General features: G+C 47.7%; 1 protein-coding gene across 1 annotated transcript in view; it reads right to left on the bottom strand.

Moving 5' to 3' along the window:
* The window catches only part of LOC128270180 (treacle protein-like), a 121,473-nt gene that overhangs the window by 96,550 nt on the left and 12,853 nt on the right, over nucleotides 1-12,070 (bottom strand). The window lies entirely within an intron of this gene.

The raw sequence follows: 12,070 nt of genomic DNA, 5'->3' as shown, positions 1-12,070 counted from the left end.
GCGATCGTTCGCCGGCGTACGACAAGTGGTGACCACCCTCCACCTCGTCCGGACGCCCACCACGGAAGGGGGTGGCAAATGATGGTGCATTTTTAATTCGTTCGCCTCTTGCGGTTCGCCGGTCGCCTGGTAAATCCTTTGTCGCTCGGAGCACTTTCCGTGTAAGGTGTCAAAGTGACAAGCATTTGTTTTAATTAAGAACCTGTTCAAAAATTATGCACAACGACGCCGCTGCAGTGACGCTGTCCCCCACATACCGCACCCAGGGCGGCGTTGCCTTCGTTCGAGAAAATTTGAAATGATAATCGCACGATTCCGAGGCAGTGTAATCACCGTTAAATCATCATTTAAACTTTGTGCTAATGGTGATCCGAAAGCGGCAGAAAGATGACGGCGTGTGGGCTCCATAAAATGTCGAACATGGCTGCGATAGGATCTAAAAGCCCACACACACACACCCTCGTGACTGTGGTCTGAGTCACGAGAGTTGCCTTCTTTTTAATTCACACATTTTTCACGCCAAACGACTCGGTGGGCGAATAAAACGCGATGAACCTTTATTGTTCACGCGTGTTAATTTCTGTGTCTTGTTGTTTTTTCCTAACCCACAAAGCAACACATGTTTCGCCGAACATCAATTCCTCTCAATGTGAATTATGCTGCAAAAACAAACCAAAAAAAATGGCCAACCTCACCCTAGCTGCTCGTGACTGAACGTTATAAATATTAAAAACAATAAAACTTTAACTGCCACCGTGTACGCGCGCTGATAAGAAACGGCTGCGTTAGCTGGCTTCGCTACGCCATAAATCATGTAACATTTTAAAACGCCCTGACTCACGCAATGATCGCCGGAACTTTTCACACCAGGCTTGCTTCTCCCCTCAACCCACCTAATGGCCACACATCGCGCGCGCCCGGCGATGTCTCTATTGCTTTAGGGCTACAACCACAATTAGTCTCGTGTGGCGCGCGGCTGCTATTTCTAAAACCCAAGAACCGCGAAGAAAGGACCAATAAAACACGGAACGGGCGCGACTTGCGAACGATTAAAACTGCAATCGGTTCTGCGCCGTCCGAGATGTTGCCGAGAAATTAATTGGCCAAAGATTTACGATTTCGCTGCGTCTCGAAACACACAGATCGTCCCATCATTCCCTCCGTTTCGGTCCCGATCCGATCTGAAAAGCCGGCTCCCACCACATCGGCTGCTGCTGCTCTTCACCCCAAAGGAAGGATGCCCAAAGAGAGTCGTTAAAGATAACACACCGATAACACGCATAATTAAACAGAAACCGAACCGACCGGTTGCGTGTTAACGAAGGCGCGCGCGCCGGTGCACGTGTGTGTCGCTGTTCGGTTGGCGTGCGAAGATATGTTGCGAAAATTCCAAAAACATAAGAACCACACCACACGGAGCGCTCGCCCCGTTCGGCGTGCGTGTTCCGCGTCGATGAGTGTGCGAAATGAGCCATCGATATACACATTGCACACTCCGGATGCACGCGCACACACGCGGGCGCGTCCCGGGGCCAGTTGATTTGTGGGCGCGTATCCCCAGCATCAGCGATGACTTACCGTCCCGTTTCGCGCTAAATGCAGGTGCCCACCCAGCAGCAGCAGCAGCAGCAGCAGCATTAAAGTGATGCGCGTCGTATGCTGCCGACGGGCACGGGCACTGCACTTCGGCGGGAATGTCATGGTCAATTAAGTGGCCACGGTTAGTGCCTTGCCCCGCACGAATTGGCTTCGTCGAAACGCGAGCGTCGCGTACGTGACATCGCTCCGTTTTTCCCGTTCAGCACCGTTCCCGGAATTCAATTTTCCGGCTCGCTTTATCGGCTCACCAAAGCCGATTTTCCGGGGCCGATAATAAATTACCACGCGCCTAATGGGTGGCGGAGAAAGAGAACCTGAAACGACTCACCTGCAAAAGAGAGAGTGAGAGAGGGAGAGAGAGAAAAACGAATTAGTGAACTGCTGTGCGAATATAGTCTTTTAGTGAGTGAAAAGTGCAGGGAAATTGCTCGAATGCCAACAATATTTTGAAGCGTACTTCAAAATTTATGTTATTTACCCCACTCGAACGAAGTACGTTTTAATTATGTATTAATCGTTCAGCTGTACGAATGTTTGGATGCAAAAAAAGAGTTTCCCAAAATCGGGATTGTTACTTCCAGCCAGCAGCGCAGTTATCAACCATTTATTCGGGAAATTGATCCCCCGGAGGCAGACGAATCTGCGTTTGATCAAAATTGGTCTCGTCACGGTAGTCAAAGTCTCGGCGCCACGCGCCCCACGAACGTAATCGACCCGCCGTAAACCGATTTTGCAGCATTACGCAAGAGATTAGACGCTGGCAGAGCCGGCAAAAGGCGCTTCATTCGCACACGATTACCACGTCGGCCATTTAGGGGTTGAACGCGCGAGCTCTGCCGGGGCTTATTTGGCTTATCATCACCCTGCTCAGCCACGCCATGCTCTGCGTGCGGGGGTTTTGTGTGGCGCGGGGGGCCACACTGTGACGAGATGTTGAGCGCCTACCTACAGAGAGAGAGAGAGAGAGAGAGAGAGATGTTTCCAGTGGCAGGCGCCAGCATCACTCCCAGTTCCGGAGGCGCACGGTTCAAGGATTCCATCATCACTCCGGCCGGTCGCCGGTGGAAGTAACTAATCATGTCGTGCTCCGTGTGCCAGGGCACTTCATGCATAGAGCATAACGACTTTGCACTTTCCGAACGCTGCTCGCTAGTACTCTAAATCACATTAAGGCCATCGCTCTGCCAGTGGTTGAGCATCGAAAAAGGAAGAAAAAAAGCGGCGGACCACTTAGACGACGTATGCTCTTCCCGGCCCACCCATCAGGCTGGGCGTTCTGGGCGACAATTAAATTAATGGGATTATAATACACATTGGGCGGATGGCCCTTCTCTGCTGCTATCATGTCCCATTTTCCCTGTCTGCGTGCAGAAACTTTTGCGTTCCTGACGGCGGCGGGCGAATGACAAATGCTTCCGGCAGGCCGCCCGAGAGATATAAACATCACGATCCCGTCGTCGTCGTCGTGAATGGTGCTCACGGCGGAGCGACACCGCTGTCGGGGGCTTACGAAATAAAAGCATCATTATCGGAATCCAGATTCTAATCAACTCTGCTATTATCTCTACAACTGCGGCAGCAGGATCAGCAGGTTGGCGGAATTGACGCACCACCTTAAGAGACCTTCCACCGGGGTTGATAGCAAGTGGTAAGTTAATCATAATAGGGGACCGGCCGCTGGGTTGGGAAAAGAATTAAATTGGTGACGAAGATGCTCTACGTTGGTCATAAATCGAGGCTACGGATCAATCGAGCTTCATAAACCAATTAATTTGGGTGAAGCAAACTTTGGAGCAAGAACTCGTAGCTAAGAAAAATGATGAACGTATATAAAAACGAATCAGTTTCGGGTGAACTGAACTAGAGGCGGTCTAATTAATTCTAGTAGAGGTGATTAATAAACAAGGTTGGAGCAAATAAGTTGAACTTAAGAGAACCGAAACGTAAATGGTCTAAGAGATTTAGATGAAGCTTTTAGATTTAGAATTAATGTGTTTAAGTGAAGAGTCTGTAGGATTTCGAACAGATTTTCAACGATAAAGATATTGTTACCGTCTAGTACAGTGAATTAAACAATCAGAAAAGGAAAACAGAAACTCACGATGAAAGCTCACCCTTTTGGCAGCTAAATGCCCAACACATTTATCAAATAGATGTATACGATTGTGACAATTGTTTGATTGGCATCGAATGGTTTCGAACTACAGCCTATCAATAACTCTTCTGTTAGAAACCAGTACTCAAACCAATTACCCACTAAATGGTACGCTTCAATTTACAAACAACGAAATGGACAATTATCGATCGTATACGAGGGCTGATCAATAATTTTCGCGACATTTGAATTTTCACGGGCTACGTATATCCGATTTTCGATTTTTTTGTGGAGTTAGGTTACTACACATGTCAGTAACTTATGGTGAAAAGTTCGGCCATTTTGAGTAATCAGTCAATTTTTGACAGCTGTTTTGCTTGGAAGTGTTTTAGCTCATCGTCGATTTTTGTCTCTTCCAAAAAATGGATGGCAAAGAATCTTTATCAAATTCTGTGTGAAAAACGAAATTAAGAGCTCGGACGCAATCGAAATGTTGGCTGTGGCTCATGGTGAAGCTTTTAAGACCAAAAGCATTGCTTATCGGTACTTCAAAATTTTGTCAGAGGTCCGAGAAGATGTGATCTTCCAAAAGCTAAGTTTGGTCGAATGTGAACAGTTTTGCTTACAATTTTCTTCGATTGCATGGTCGTGGTGCATTATCAGTTGTTGCCAGAGGATAGAATGGTCAATAAAGAATATTTCCTGCAAGTTATGCGCAATTCGTCCGAAGCAATCCGTTACGAATGCCCGAATTTGTGGGAAACCCGAAATTGGTTGTCGCGCCCCTCCTCACACATCGTGGTTTCTGCGCGAATTTTTGGCCAAAACAACACACTAATGATGCCAAAGCTACCGTATTCTCTAGATTTGGCCCCCTGTAACTTTTTCCTGTTTTTTCCTTTTTCCAAAACTCAAATTACAGCTTCGTGGTCAATTACTTTTGGAGTACACAAAAATCGACGATGAGCCAAAACACTTCCAAGCAAAACAGCTGTCAAAAATTGACTGATTACTCAAAATGGCCGAATTTTTCACCATAAGTTACTGACATGTGTAGTAACCTAACTCCACAAAAAAATCGAAAATCGGATATACGTAGCCCGAGAAAATTCAAATGTCGCGAAAATTATTGATCACACCTCGTATGCTTGCAGCATCGAACTAAGTGTGTTCACAATGAAACAATACCAAACACAAGGAAACACAATTGGACAGTTTACAAATATGAGTCAATTAGTTCGGGGGGCCGATTGATGAAAAACGAAAAGCATCAACCATCAAACCATGAATGCAGGCGCTTTTGGAATTCCGTGCACCGTGATGCAATGCACTGCAAACCGAGTAAGGCGTTAGTAAATAAAATGACCACAAAATGTGCTTTTGAAGAGTGCCCGAGCGGAAGACCGCAAACTTCCGCCCATGCGGCGCGTACCATCGAGAGAGGTGAACGAGTGAATGCTGACCACACCACTCGAAAGTAGCCGACCAACCCACCAGGCTGACCATTTTTGTTCATGCTTGCCTTGTGCGAAAATTGTGCCATTGTCGTTGCGCAAAAGGCGCAAAAAATATTTTCGGTAATTCACAGCGGCAATTCCCTCACAGTTTTATGATTCGCACGGCTCACCCATAAAACGCAAATCATATAAATATGTCACAACCGACCGGTCCAGGACTCAACGCCAAGCGCATAATGCGTGACGATTAATTTATCCTTACACCGACCGACGGGACGGCCGCCATGCGATAAAAACAACCCATTAGTATCGTATAAAACGAATAAAACAGCCGCAAAACGGACCGAAAGTCTGGCCAAAAACGTGACCCCAAAAGCAAGAGGGAGGCTGGCTCCATATGTGAGTGTGGCGTGCACACCGCGCTTCGTGGCGATATTCCGGTTGGCTTTATTTTAATTTGTTTCACACACAGCGCATCCAGCACCACACGGAGCTGCAGCACCATCGGCAGCATGGGGCCGATCGGAATCATGTTTTTAATGCCATCGATTGCACCCATATAAATATGCCATTCATTGTTGAATAATGTATCAATATTTACGGCATTTGTGCGAGCCGAGGTGACGTGTGTTTCGACTCGCGGCGTCATTTTGCGGATTTTTGTTGACCTTCCCCGCACTCACACCATCCCCGGAATGTCACGGGCGGGAGGCGGCATGCTCAGAGGGACCTTTACCGCCTTTACCGAACCACGGTTCGACAGCATTCGGGGAAAAATTGTCGTCCCATGCCGCGTGAAGTGAAGCGCAGTCACTGTCATCGTTGTTTTGTGTTTATGTGTGTTTCAGGCAACCGCAGCACATTGTTGCTGTTGCTGTTGCGGTTACCGTGACACGAGGGGACGTGCCGAAGCAAGCGAGGGATTTGAGGCGCATCGGGGTACAGTCAATGAATTTATGGATGACGGCCGTTAATATGCTCTCGATTAATTGACAATCATTGCACAATTTGCACGCTGTTAAGCCGGATGCACGATCCACGTCGGTCGGATCGACAACCAGTGGCATGTCGGCAGACAGAACAATGGAACCGAAATACGTCACAGAAAAAAGTAGCAATGATAGTTAATAGAAACCAACAGATTGCAACACAACCATGGGATTCAAATCAAATGGGAGATTCAAATCAAATGAAAATTAGTTCAAAATAGCGATAACAGTTGAGAAATTGTTTATTATTTATAATTTATTTTTAACGATAGATGTGAAAAATGTTAGTTTAACAATTAGTTTTCATTAGAACAGCCAACCAATAAGTAAAAGGCGACATAAATATGAGAATAGACAAAAAAAAACTATGGAAATATGCAGCAAAGGTCTCCACAAGAGTTGAATAAAGATAAGGGAATAAAAAACCATTTTTTAAATTGACATCATTGAGCAAATTGGATGGCGAAAAATGCAACGATTAAGCCAAATTTAAAAGTAAATGAAAATGAAAACGAGAGGTGAATAACCAAAGAAAGTCCTGCCAGAAGCAAACCGAAGCGAGCGATAGTATGAAACCTAATGAACATAAAAATGAAGCTAATCGCTGCCACACCGTTCCGCAGGGTGCTTCGAACGTGGCCATGCGCTCGTGCCATGACACTTTAAACTGCAGCCCCACCAGCCCCAACTGATTTGCATAGTTTCGGCTCCGAACGGAACCGAACGCACTGAAAACATCTCACCCTCAATGACTGCCGCCCGGTGCAGTGCATCGGGGCACCTAGAGAAAGAGAAATTCTGCTTTATGGCTACACACAGAGTGCTCCCGACACGACACACTGGCGGGGTCTGCATGTGCGGGACACGCGGGCAGGAAAAACCAACTTTAGCACCGCGGGGAAGATACTTAACCCCGGTGAAGTTTGCCGACAAAAAGGCGAACGGCGCGCTCACGGCATCGCCGTCGTAACTCATCGCCGCTTCTTGCATCGCACCGCATTTTTTCGGCTCCCAACTCCCGAACGGGTGGCAGCCACCTCTAGCCAGGCAGCGGGCACCGAGTTGCGGTATTTCCCTGGAACCAGCGCCAGGGCCAGCACCACATGTAAACCCTATTTTCCTTCCTCTCCACGACGGCGGTGCAATGACAACGAATCCACATGATGGACTCCTCTCTCTCACACACACTCTCTGGAGCAGTGCTTTCATCGTGGCGTGGCGTATACCTTGCCCTGCCAGGGAGTCCAGCGACGGGTGCAGCTACACACCCTTTCTCTCCGTGACGGGGAGGGAGTTCACAGTTTATTCGATTGGCCTTTGATATTTCAATTCGCGTAAATGCCTGACTGTTGGCTGGCCGCGCCAGATGGCGCAGGCAACGACGTCCAAGGGGGGAAAGCGGCGGTGAATGCTGGTCGGGTTTCAGTGACAGTGACAGTTACGACCGATTGATGACGTTTGCGAAGCACCCAGCCGTGGGAGTACCACCGCCGTCGCTGGGTCGCTGTAACGTTAGCCTGGCGGAGCACCATGACCAATCCCCTCGGGGGCTGGGAGCAGGCTGGGAGCGGGCGGCTGACGAGCGGTCTGCGACTGATGGCAGCTTTCACATTCGTGACGACGTCGACGGACAAAACTCATTACAAAGCGAAGTCCGAGAAGGAAAAGGCGGGTGACCAGCACCACCAAACGCGGTTCGGGTCTCGATGGAAGGCAAAGTAATGTGGAACGATCTGGGACTCTGGGGGTGATGGCAAGCACTCCGGCACAAGGGCAGGACCTGGTGAAAGTTTCATTTGAAGAATGTTCGAACGGTGGGAGGATGATTGAAGCGCCGTAGAGTTGAATGTCATCAGCGGAAGATATTGAACTGGCGCAGTGGGTCCGTGTCGAAGTCCGCGGTGATAAAATGGGGCCGCAAGTGTTGGGATAGTATGCACAAACGGTCCTCCTTACTGCCCAGCCTTATTATACTTCACACTCAGGGAGGGGGTCTGGATTATGGTTTGAATTCGTAGCGCTCGAATATTTCATCTTATGCAGGTATCCATCTCAAGTCCATCGGCGGGCGACATCCGCTATCGATTTTCGGTCTCCGCCCCGGGGACTAGTGTGGCCTGAAAAATACTCTTCCCGTTAACAAAACTTCACCCCACAATCGCTAACACACAGCATTATGGCCGCAAGCGTGAAACGTCACTTCCGGTACGTTACGCTTTTCCTTGGGTCCCTCCTCAAACGCGCTGGTCGGCTAATCCCGCTTCCGGACGACGACGAGAGGATGGCACGGCGCACGCACGCACGCAACGCAGCAACATCATTTATCATTCTCCAAAAATTTCCACCCGAAAAGCGCCGGTTTTTCCGGGAAAGTGGCAAAGTGGAAAACTTCACCTTGCTGTCCGCCAGACCGCCAGCCCCCGCCCCGGGGAGGAGTGCTTTCGTGTGGCCCACTCGAGAAACTTTCGGCCCGTGCCTCAGACGAACGGGGGCGGGAAGATAAGTTACCGAACGTAATCTCCGGTAGCCACTCCTGGGTGGTGGTGATGGGCTGTGTAACGTCGCGTCGGCATTACAACAATGTTGTTTATGTTCATCAGTATGTGCCTAAGTTGCTCCTTGTTCACGCTTCTCCGATTTCACTCGCTGCTTAGTTCTTTAATTTTAATGTTTTCTGGAGTTTCTACTTGAGGATCTTATGTTTCGTTTGCTTTTATTTACAGGCGTTCATCGTACCATAATTCTTCCCATCACCACCTCAAACCTTATTGTTTCCATTTGTGCCTTAACAGTAAATTATAAGGTACCATTTTGGAGAGACGTTTCTATGTTTTTTCCTCAATGTTTCCTTTATGTCAATTTTTCGGTGCATCAAACCGAACATCGAAACATCGCAACCGAAACCAGAAGCATTTGAGAGCAAATCTCAACATCGTCGGAGAAAAGCAATGAAGAATTTGCACGGATTCATAGACCGAGCATGTTCAAAAGTTCTTCGAAACCCGGCACGGCAGACGCACGATTACTCAGTGCCGACAGAGTTCGGAGAAAACGGCATAACCCACACCGTGCGCTCGGAACAAGATTATCGTCTTAGACCGGCGGGCGCTCTCTGTTGGCTTCGATTAAATCACGCCGCCAAAGTACGGCGAATCTTGCGCTTACCAGATTGCGGGCGGTTCGGCGAAAGCATCTTCAGCGCAGTGAATGTTTTGCTCTTAACCGGGTAAGATGATTAAATATGCTGACGTTCCCCCGATTACCGAGCGGACAAGCATTTCTTGATCCGATGGAACGGCGAAGGATGTCTCTGCTGGCAATACGCTAACCGTGATTCTTGGAGTATTTAAAAGCGAATTCATTTACGATAAAAGTGACAAACAATTGGCGTTCAACCTTCAACAAAATTGTCTTCCCAGACGCCTTTCGCCATGGCATTTATCAAATGCAGCTCACAAAAACCCAACGCGTGGTTTAGGTTTATAGCACACTTTATGGGTCTACCGCCAAAACGTTCCCAACCGGTGATAAGCGATCAAAAGTTGGGCAAATCGTTCTCTCGCTCAGCACACACTAAAAAAAAAACGCCCATGTGGCCAAACTATCTCACGCACCGAACGGGTTGGCGGTGAAACAATCGACATCAAACTTTATGGCAACAACGCCGATGGTGAAAGAGGAAACTTAAATAAGGTGCAAAATCCGGGAACTGCCGTAATGGAGGCAGTAAAATTTACAACAACTCCGATCTAATCACCGCGGTTCGATCCGGTAGCCAACAGAAAGAGAGTAAGGGAGAGCGAGAGCGCTGTGCTCCGGGTCCCGTGACTTTTGCTAAATTATGCCTTTCATGCAAAGCACATTTATTTATCCACCCAACGATAGCGATCGCGTCAAACTCCGGAACCACGCACGTGCCGGTCCCGCCGGTGAATTGTAGCATTACTCTTTTCGTCACCGTGGTGGGAAACATTAACCGCAACACGCAACACGACCCAAGGTGTGCCGAGGCAACGTACAAAGCCGTCGGTTATTAGTTCTACGTTTATGAACCATTTAAACACTCTAATTTAATTGGGTCTTGCGATTAGGTAAATGCAAATGAACGTGCTTTTATGGAAAGAATAATAAAAAAACGGGTGAACATTTCATAAATAGAAACTATTGCGAAATCGAGTAGCTACACCTGCCAAAAAATAGGCAACAGGATATGCAAATGTTGCCAAATGCGTAAATATTTGTTTGCCATGCATTCATCTAGTTTGACGAAAGCTAACACACAGTACATAAAAGTAATCATAATCATGATTACTGATTATGATTACTTTTGCGTAGCTTCGTCAGCTTGCTGTTTCGACCAATCTTTTACAACTTTACTGACAAATCTTTTAGAATTTTCTTTGGAAATTAATTAACGACCTTTAATCAGTTTACAATTTTAGGCGAAAACAGAAAGTATTTCCATAATAAACTGAATGGTTAAGTTTTTGAATGACTAAAGTTCAAAATGCAACCATCAATTCAGACGATTGAGAAGCTTTCGAAAACGGCAGTAGTCGGTTTGTGTAGTTTTAATTAAATTCACTTTTTGTAGATTAGAAAAAGGTCCAAAAAAAAAACGGGAACAACCGATGGGCCGTACCAGTGCTTCGTCGATGAGAAAAACCCCGGTCAAGTCTTCGATGATGAAATCAAAGCCCCGCAGAGGAAACAACCGAGTCGGAAAGTTTTTGTGGACTCTTTGGCAACGGATGACGCGTTTGAGCTATGCTGCTGTCCACACACACCGCAGCCATGAAATTCGTTGCAGTTTCCATGCTGCGGCCGCTCGGATCGTATCGCCAGCACTGACAGGCGGCTACTTCGGCGCGATCATCGGCCAGATCGCCTCTGTCGGCCATCAAACGGTTCGGCAGCAGGCAAATTCGGAAGCGCCACACTGCGTGCGTGTGTAAACAAAGTGTCAAAAGTCAACTCGCTCGCTGTCAATCGAATTTCGACTTTCAATGTCGCACTACCGCTGCTGCTGATGATGGTGAAGGTGCAATCCGTTTCAAAACCAACTCGCTCCACAGTCCGCTTTGCTGGGGCCGATTGATCGATGGGCCGAATGATGCGGGCCATTTTTTCACGCTCGAACGTGGCGCGATGCGTATCGTCGTAACGCGCAAATTGAAATATCAACATCGTTTCATCATCCAGGAGGCCCCGTCTCTTGTCCTTTGGACGGAAGCCCGGCCTCGATGACGGATTACAGTTTTCCAACCCATTGGGACCAAACAGCCAGCACAACGAAAAGGATATCGTCCAGCCGGCGGGGATTAACGGGCGCCCGCGCGAGGATTAAAGGACGGACAAATAATTAAATACCGATAATGAACGGGTGCCGCACAGCGGCAATTGCGCGGGCTTTTCACTGTTAATTGAACGTCATTTTCACTTCTCAATATCGCGTTACGGGGCGACCATTGAGTTTTATGTACAAAAAAAAAAAAGAAACACTTTGATGGAAGGACCTTTTGTACTCAGCAATTAATCTTTTGTACGGTGATTTCGAGAGAAAAAACAAATAAAGACGAGCGAATCAAACGACAAACGACGGAGCTGACTAAAAGAGCTTCCAATTAACATTTCACATTACACGCTAATTTGGCTGGGGTCCGAAACGGGACCCTCAAAAGATGTTTCCATGTCGCATCAACGAACGCGTCACCGTTTTGAGGCCATCATTATTGCGCGCCGGTTTGTTCGCTCGTTATGCCTTGCGCTTCGACCCATTTCTAATCGCTTTACGGTAGGCGAAAAGCCAATAGCGACCGAAGGAAAATCGCTGGCCCCGGGAAAAACTCGGAAGGCGCACAAAATATCGACGTTTAAATCATTACCGTGACTAATATCGTTTCCGGTCCGGTTGCCGTTCCGGAACGCGG

Source organism: Anopheles cruzii, chromosome 3 (genome assembly GCF_943734635.1).
Source record: "Anopheles cruzii chromosome 3, idAnoCruzAS_RS32_06, whole genome shotgun sequence".
NCBI lineage: Eukaryota > Metazoa > Arthropoda > Insecta > Diptera > Culicidae > Anopheles > Anopheles cruzii.
This window is presented reverse-complemented; position numbering and strand designations above follow the sequence as displayed.